The sequence below is a fragment of the Chinchilla lanigera genome, unplaced genomic scaffold (assembly GCF_000276665.1).
Source record: "Chinchilla lanigera isolate Chin_1 unplaced genomic scaffold, ChiLan1.0 scaffold00021, whole genome shotgun sequence".
Lineage (NCBI taxonomy): Eukaryota > Metazoa > Chordata > Mammalia > Rodentia > Chinchillidae > Chinchilla > Chinchilla lanigera.
In genome coordinates, this window is record NW_004955422.1 from 9917037 (window position 1) to 9925859 (window position 8823).

The 8823-nt window shown below is 40.2% G+C and overlaps 2 protein-coding genes across 2 annotated transcripts in view; one reads left to right on the plus strand and one right to left on the minus strand.

The window, feature by feature from the left end:
* Positions 1–8823, minus strand: part of Rag1 (recombination activating gene 1) — a 36692-nt gene that overhangs the window by 25159 nt on the left and 2710 nt on the right. Inside the window, exons 2-4 of the mRNA XM_013514280.1 lie at positions 6522–6625; positions 5555–5873; positions 2160–2467 (exon numbers count right to left, since the gene is read on the minus strand). The gene's annotated coding sequence lies outside the window, so the exon portion shown is untranslated. The remainder of the gene's footprint in view (positions 1–2159; positions 2468–5554; positions 5874–6521; positions 6626–8823) is intronic.
* The window catches only part of Traf6 (TNF receptor-associated factor 6, E3 ubiquitin protein ligase), a gene marked incomplete in the record, with an annotated part of 24590 nt that continues 24495 nt past the window's right edge, over positions 8729–8823 (plus strand). Inside the window, 1 exon segment of the mRNA XM_005384105.2 lies at positions 8729–8823.

The following is an 8823-nucleotide window of genomic DNA, read 5'->3' on the forward strand; positions in this document are numbered from 1 at the left end:
TTTTTTTTTTTGTACCAGGAATCGAACTCACTACCTCACGCTTGCCAGGCAGGCGCTGTGTCACTGAGCTATATCCCCAGCTGTAGGACATTCTTGATATCTCAGTGGTCTTCCTGTTTTCTCAGGAGGTTCCTATTATATCATACAGTGTGTAGTTAACAGGAACATAAAATATCAATAACATAATTAACTTCTTAATATGCATTGCACTTTTAGAATAGACATCAACATTTTCACATTAGCCGTATACTTCCTGACAAACCTAAAAGATAACATCAGAAATAAATTCCTATATGAGCTACAATGAACATACCATTAGAACTCTACCACAAAAATAAGTTTTGTTGAAACTGCCACACCCAAGGCTGTCTTCACACATGACAACTGTATGCTCCATGCACATGTCTCGCTTACATTGACAGCAGATATGCTTACTTTCCTTTCCTATGTGGCAGTCTTGTCACCTCTCTTTACTTCCTGTTTTGTCAGGAGGTTCCTACTCTATTGTACAACATACATTTGACATGGAAATAAGATACTGATAAAATACAACATTAAATATATAATGAGTGCTTAGGGTAGACATCAACATTTTCCTATCAGCTGTTTACTTGCTTACAAAACCTGAAAGATAACATCAAAAATAAAAACCTATGTGACCTGCAACGCAAACACAAACAACAGTCTACCACAGAAATAAGCTTTGCTTCAACCGTCACACCAAAGGGAGTCTTCACACATGACAACTGCATGTTCCATACACAAGTATCATTTACACTGATAGCACTTATGTTTCGTTTTCTTGTACTTTTTTATCTTTTTGAGACAGAGTCTCGCTATGCAGTTCAGGCTGGACTTGAGTTCATTTTGTAGGACAGGCTGGCCTCAAACTTGCAAAGAGCCTCCTGCCTCAGCCTCCTGAGTGCTGGAATTACAGCCATGTGACACCATGCCCAGCTTTTCCTGTACTTTCTTGTAGGGTACAGTTGACATAGTTTGTTTTCCTGTTGGCATAGTAGGTCTTTGTGATGCTGCACCTGCCTGTTCACCTGTCAGCACACCAGTGTGTTCCATGATTTTTTTGCATAATTTCATGGGCAGAAACATTTTGGTTTTCCTCTGTTGTAAATGATCTCTTATGCGCTCCAGTCCCAATCCTCTGAGAAAATTTCTCTGTTATATTTTGCACTTGTTATTTTCTTTGTACACTATTAAATTATTTATGCCACCCATGTTTATGATTGAGTAAGATATAACCATTGGCCAATGCGTTGTGCTTTGAATGACATCATAGTTGCTGCATAACTCCTCAACAACAGCTACTCCACTTTTAGTTTTATTGTTGAAAGTTTCCATCTCAAGCTTCCATTTTGTCAAGGTTTCCTTGTTAATATTTTTCTCATGGTGAAATATTGACATTAGCAGTACCAGTTTGCTTTTCCTTGCATATAGGAGGCCAATGTTATATCTTTCTAAAACCCAAAGATTGTACTGTATATTTCTGTTTTGAAATTGCAACATTTGGAATTTCTACTTTGTTCCTATGTACTGCTCTTGTTCTGGTCAACTTGTGTTTGTTAGTAAATGTAAAAATAACTGGAAACTGGTAAACCAATCGCCTAATGTCACATTCCAATTGGTTTGGGAGACAGATGCAAAACGTCTGTTCACAAGATTATTTGGTTTATTACTATGCACATAAGGACTTCAGGGGTGAGTTCCAGGACAAATGTCTACAATGAAAGCATAATAAGTCTTCACATCTACAAAGACATAAATCTTTATGCCATATTTTGACCCATCACTTTTCTATAAGTCTTTTACATTCTTTCAATCACCATGAGAAATGTATTCTTAAGAATAGCATCCCTATGAATGCTTTCAGTTCAGCTAGTGAGGTGTCATAATAAATACATTTTTAATATGGCTATTAGTGCACACAGAATATTTTATTTGCATTTCAGCCTTTGCGTATTTCACAGCACCTTGTAGCATTCGTCTGTTACAATTTCCAACACTCAATGGCAGTGCTGGCATTTTGTCCAATACATTTCACCCTTGCTAAGACCCTCACTATATTTTAGGACCTAGTTATAATTGAATTTCATTGAGTTGCAAGGCCGTTTTGCAATATTTTGGTTAGTCAAATATGTACTCACATTGCTGCTTTCTTTGTCATCTGAGTCAAGGAGAACTGCATTCCCTGTCTGTATCAGTCAATTCTTGCTCCATTTCACTGTCACAGGAACTTTGCCTCACATGGCCAGTGTCAAAGTCATCAGCAGCAGAAGCAGCAGAAGCAGCATCATACACCACACCTTTCTCTTGCTATGAACACGTGTATTTTACCATAATGGATCATCTTCATCATCCACGCATGAGTACTCTGATGACTGATTCACTTCTGACCTCCTCCAAAACTTGCAACCTGGTTTTTCATGAGCCATTGTACTGAATTGGGCTACTTCTGCCAGAAAAACAAAAATAAAACTTTTTTAACAAATCCTGGAGAAGTGTGGGTCAAGTGGACCCCCTGTGATACTCAGGTAAACATACTCAAAACCAATTAGACGGAGCATAAGGGTAGGTCAAATCCTGTTTTGCCACTTTTGCACACATGCACACTTCTCACTGTTTATCATACTAAGCGGTAAAACCCATAGATTGCTTCCTATATTCCTCAGGGAAAGGTACAGAGACACATAGTGAGCTACTATAATGCTAAAGTACAAATTTACAGTAGAAAAGTAAGGAATGGATCTGCTAGACCCAGTCTTATGCCCCAAGACAGTACAGTATAATTTTCAAAAAGTTAAATATAAGACTGATATAAATACAGAATAAACATATGTCTAAGATTTTATTTGTCTCATCAATGCATGAAAGAATCAATAAGATGATAAAACTGCCTCAAAGGAAAATTTAAGAGATAGAGATTTTACACAAGTAATCAAAGGAATGATGAAATAAATTTACTTGCTAAATAGACACAAAAGTAGTTAATACTTGTAATACATTAACCCTGAGGTTATATTTTCTTCCAGGATGGAAATCTATAAGTTATTCTACAGCTTCAATATCTAGTCTCCAAAAAAATGTAAATGTAAAGGCACATACTCCAACCCAGACTAGTAAATAATTACTAGGTGAGCATATTGAACATGACAGTGAAGAAACACTTAGACATTCTTTTACTTTAAGTTTTGGATGATTTTTCTTAGTTGTAGTTTTTAAAAAAGTATCCAGAATAGAAAGTATAAGTACAACTCATAAGGTATTATTAACCTTGCTCAATTATCTGACCCTTAGCTCTGTCATTTCAAAAATTGTTTTTATCCTCAACACTCAGAGTGGCTTGGTTCAAGCCCAGCCTGGGCAACTTACCAACTTCGCAAAACACTGTCTCAAAATAAAAATTTAAAAAGAGCTGGACATGGGGATGCCACTTGGTGTGAATGTTCTGGGTTCAGTCACCAGTACTGCAAAAAAATTATTATTTTATACACACTGTGCGCTAACCCAGCTCATAATAAACAAATACAAATCAGACAAAAACAATTCATTTACATTAAAACTATAACAAGTATATCAGATATTCACATTCTCTAACTGCTACATTCTTTCCCTCAAGGTAAGCAGTTAATTAGGTCAATTTCTTATCTCAACATCGTTCGATAAGCAGTAATGAAACTAGGAAAAAAAGTGGTCCCAATGTGCCTACCTTCCCCTTCTCCCCCAAATGGGAGAGTGGATGGTGGGGAGTAAGACAGGGAGAAAGAAAGGGAGAGGGAGGAGTGAGATTGATTTCTTCTTTGTCCAAAAGTAGGTTATATGAATACAGCCACAAAAAGCCTAAGTTCTTGATTGGGATTTGAAGAAGAGAACAAAGAGGGAAGACAAGGTCTTTCACTCCTTACTAATAGAAGGTTTTACCAAAGATATTTCACTGCCATGGACAATTTGGAGAACTTCTCTAGGTTCTAAAGTGCTCTGATGGTTTAAATATGTTTGAATTCTATGCTAGTTTTGAGCTTTATTGTGAAGTATTAAAGGGATAGGAACCTAATTCTATGGTGGTATTTAGAGATGGGCCTTTTGGGAAGTAATTAGGATTAGATAAGTGCATTTGGGTGGCAGTCTTATGATTGAATCCTGAAGGCTTTATAATAAGAACTAGCAAGACCGGAACACCCAAACACACACTCCCTGTCTTTTGCTATGTGATACTATGATACGTGCCAACTTGAACTCTCCCAGCAAGAAGACTATGATCAGATGTGAGGCTTTGAACCTCCAGAGTTGTGAGCTAAGCAAACATCTTTCCTTCACAGGCACCCAGCCTCAGGTATTCAGTTACAGTAACAAAAAAGTTCATACTCGTGGTGATTCCAAAACTAAACTTTTGCCTTCTAGTGTCTGAGTCTACTTCTAGGCTGGAGAGTTGACTTGGCAACAGGCACTACCCCAAGCCTGTTATTACTATCTGGAGCCATCCTCTACCTGCGACCCCCACCCCCTCACGGTCTTCTCCCTCCTCTGCTCTGAGCACCTGGCCTCATTTTTCGAGAGGAGAAAAAAAGACGCAGAGAAGAGACAGGAAGGGTGGGGCCAGTTCTCAAAGTTATTAAACTTGAAGTGTATTCCAAAGCCAAACTCCATTATTGGGTAGGACTCTTCCGTGTGCTCATTTGGCTTCATTTAACCATTGCTAGCAATCATGAAATCACCCAATAGGTCATTGCTTTTACATCTCAAAGAGTAATGACATGGGGCCATCCCCAAAATGCCTGCTTTTAAAAACACACAGCTAGGGGAGAATTTTGAACCAGAACAGATCCTCTAAATGGAATTACTTGGGAAATGCCACAATGCATTACCTTGACCTTTTTTTCTAGGTTCTATCATATCTGATTCCTCTCTCGATTAACTTGTTCTTTTTTTGTTCATTAATTTTACCAAAAATTATCCCATCTATTTTGGGTTCTCCTGGCATAGGAAAGATTCTAGAAAGTGTTTTTATCTGGATTGCATGGACCAGATTGTATTTTTTTCTTCCAAATACACAGTCTCTCTGCACAACGTTCCTTTCTCAAAACTAGCTGGATGCAGGTGCTCTGTGGGAAGTCCAAAGGTCCACTCATTTCCAACTCCCAGCCACAGTGACTATGCAGAGCCTGAGTTACAAATCATTTCATCCATTTCAGCTTTCAGCCTTCACAGTAACTGTTGCCTCTGCCTAGACTGCTCTGCTTAAAGGTCTTTATGTGAAGCACCATCTTTCATGTTTTTAGTTCAAATCTCTCCTTCCCAGGCAGCTGTCTCTGACTCCCCTGGGTAAAAGATATTTTCTCATAGGATCTCTCATTTTCCCTGACATTTCCATACCACTGAGCATTATTTGAAGTTACCTCATCGTTTATTTAAATATCTGTGGCCTGTCTGTGCAACCCCACCGAAATACGAGTTCCATGAAGGACAAGTCTGGTTTATATTCTTCACCGCATCTCTTGGTGGCCACACGCTACATTTGCTATGGTTCTGAATAATAACTTACCCAAAATGTAGAAGCTTAAGATAATAAACATTATGCTACAGCTTCTTTCAGTCAGGAATTCAGAAGCAGTTTAGTTGCAGGATCCAGCTTCGGATCTCTGAGTTCACAGTGCAGACGCTGACTGGGGCTGCAGTCATCTGGGGCCAGGAGGTCCATTTCCCTGATGGTGTCTGCACAGGGCTTTAGCAATCCTCTGGCTGTCATCAGGAGGGCTCCCTTCATCATTACATGAGCCTTTCCCAGATTACTGCTTGGGCACTCCAGGACAGGGCAGGGACTTCCCTCAGAACAAGAGAGAGCAAGATAACGTCCTGTAAAACTAACCCAGAAAGTCACATTCTTTCATTTCCACCATATCCTTTGGGTTGTATCAGTCAGCCCTATTAATTAAGGGGATTACACAGAGATATAAACTTCACCTTCAAGGCTGGCTGCTATATACACAATAATTGTTCAATACATGTATTTTGAACAAATGAATTGTGCCTTAATTCCATAATTTAACTCTTAAAGGGCCATCTCTTTGTCTTTCTTTTCTTTTTTTCTTTTTTTTTTTTTCAGTACTGAGAATCAAATTTCGGATCTGGAACTTGCCAGGCAGGTGCTGTGCCACTGAGCTAGATTCCCGCCCCTCATTTTCAAATGTTTGGGGAAGAATCACTTACCTTCCCATCCCTATGCTCCCCCCAGTATGTCTTGTTTCATTTTTCAAATGGAATGTGAAAAATATCAATCTAATAAGAAAATTGTTGTTAATTTTTGTGCATATTTGGTTTGCTTAAAGGTATAATTGAAAAAAACTGAAAAAATATTTTAAATCAGCAGTATTTCAGAAAACCTAGACATTGTCTACAGCCATTCTACCCTGAACACGCCGGATCTCATCTGATCTCAGAAGCTAAGCAAGGTCTGGCCTGGTTAGTACATGGATAGGAGAAAACCTAGACACTGTGGTTGCCGTACTTACCAAATCACTCTGCTAGTGAGAACATTCAGTTCCAGTCATCTGCACAGGACTTTGTAGTTTACAAACCACCTTTACACATGACCTCATCTGAATTCACATCATCTCTGAAAAGAAAACCACGTAGATTTTATTCCAGTGTTATAGATGAAGACACATGACTAGGTCCCAATTATTCAGAGCCAGAAGTGCAACTTTGGTGTTCTGAGGCCTGGTATCAGAAAAGACTTCAGGGAGGAACTGTGTATAAGATAGGCTGGGCTGGGCTGCAGAAAAGATACCCACAATATCTGGATGGCTTAAAGCAACAGGGATTTGTTTCTACTGAGTCCAAGGCAGGTGGGTTTACTCCTCAAGACAACTTTCATCTACACAGCAACTCTAATTCACCATTCCTTTTTATAGCCACCCCATGGTCTTCCTGGTTGAATGCAGGGAAGCATCTTATGATGAAAATCAAATGCTTTGTCCTAAAAATGATAACATCTCTTCCCCTACATATGATGAGTCAGAATGTGTCACATGCCCTGCCTGACTGCAAGCAGAGGAGAACTGTAAGTTTCCTGTGTGCCCGGGGCATGGGTGAGCCCAAAGACGCTGCACTACACAGAAGGCAGTGAAAAAGAAATAGGATCTAGAAGTAGGAAAAGGTCTTCCCTCAAGGATGCTTATGCTAACAGGGTAGAGAAATACACACAAGACATCCGATCTTTTTTTTGAAAATCTAGCACTGAGTTCTTCCACATAGATTTTTTTATCAGTTGATCCCAACAAAAGTCCTGTTAGACAGACATCATTATCTTTTTTATGGTTTTGGAAACTGAAGCTGGAAGGGGACTTAATTTATACCAGAGCTTACATTAATAAACAGTGGGAAGTCTTTCTCTCTTCCTCTTCCTTTTTTCCATCTCTCAATTTCATATCATGCTTGCTTTAAGAGATCCTTTAAGAGATTTGTTTGTAAAAGGGTGGTACTTAGGAGGGATACACTGGGGCTGGAAATTCTACGGGCCGTTTTATATTTTAAACTGGGTGACAAACACACGGATGTTTCTGTATAATTCTTTATAATTTTATATCTCAAATATTTCAAGATACATTTTTAAAGGGAGCCAATTGAGTCTGAGAACTAACGACAGATTCTTGCCTTGAAAAGATAAGGATTTTTAGTAAATATTGGCCGCCAAAACCAGCTATTGTTAATATTTGAGCATACTTTTATTTTTCCTGGACAATTTTAAATTGTGTATTTATATATTTATTAATGTACCCCATCCAACAACCTTATTACTATTCCCACATTTATATGAGATAAAAACACTGAGACGCAGATTAAGTAACTTAATCTAAATTCACACAGCTTATGAAAGGAAAAAGAACTGGATCAGGATACCTATGTACATGTGACCACTCCCCTGTAACACCTACTCTACGGGGTGGAAGATAAGCAAATTCGCAAATGTGAGTACAAATCTTTTCGTGCACCTCTTGCGATGTGTCCCTACATTTCGTAGACATTTCTGTCCAGTTAAACAGGGAATTTAAATTAACCTTCCCATGGTAATGACAGAGGACAGGCTAGTATCTTTGGCAGCAATGTAAAATGTTTCATGTATGGGCTGACTCCCTTGGCCTGGGTGAAGGGAAAGCACCATGTGAACTAATAGATGGTTCTACCTATGGTGGAAACTTCCCTGGAAAGGAGGGTGGAGATTGTGAGTGATTAAAGAATTCCCCAAGATCAAGAGATCTTACCCAGATGGGGTTTCTCCTGCTTGAATAGGAGGACTATGAAAATACAGTTTGGGATTACTAGTGTTGCTGATGTGCACCAAATCAGTTACTCCAGGACTGAGTCATCGCCTGCAATTTACCCGCAAACCCTGCCCCTCAATACACTGCACACAGAGAGAGGAGAGAGACACAGACAGAGAGACAGAGACAGAAGAGAGAGGAGAGAGATGGAGGGAGGGGCGGAGGGAGGGAGGGGGCGAATGTAAGGATGAGAATATGAATCAGGATAGTGGAGTAAGGAATTCTCACGATGGGACACCTGGGCGCGAGGGAAGCCCACCCAGGGAAGCCCACGCACCCAGTCAGCCTGTGTGCCTGGAGCTGACAGCAGGGAGCACCCCGCGCCTGCGCAGTAGCTCGCTCCGTGGAGGACCGGCGCCAGGGGGCGCTCATGGGCCGGGCCGCTCTGGCTCCTCCCCGCGCGCCCCGCCCCTCGCTGCCCGGGAGCGCGGAGAAGGCGGAAGAGCGGCGTCCGCGCCTGGGGCCAGGTTCCCGGTGGTCCGTGCAGCCA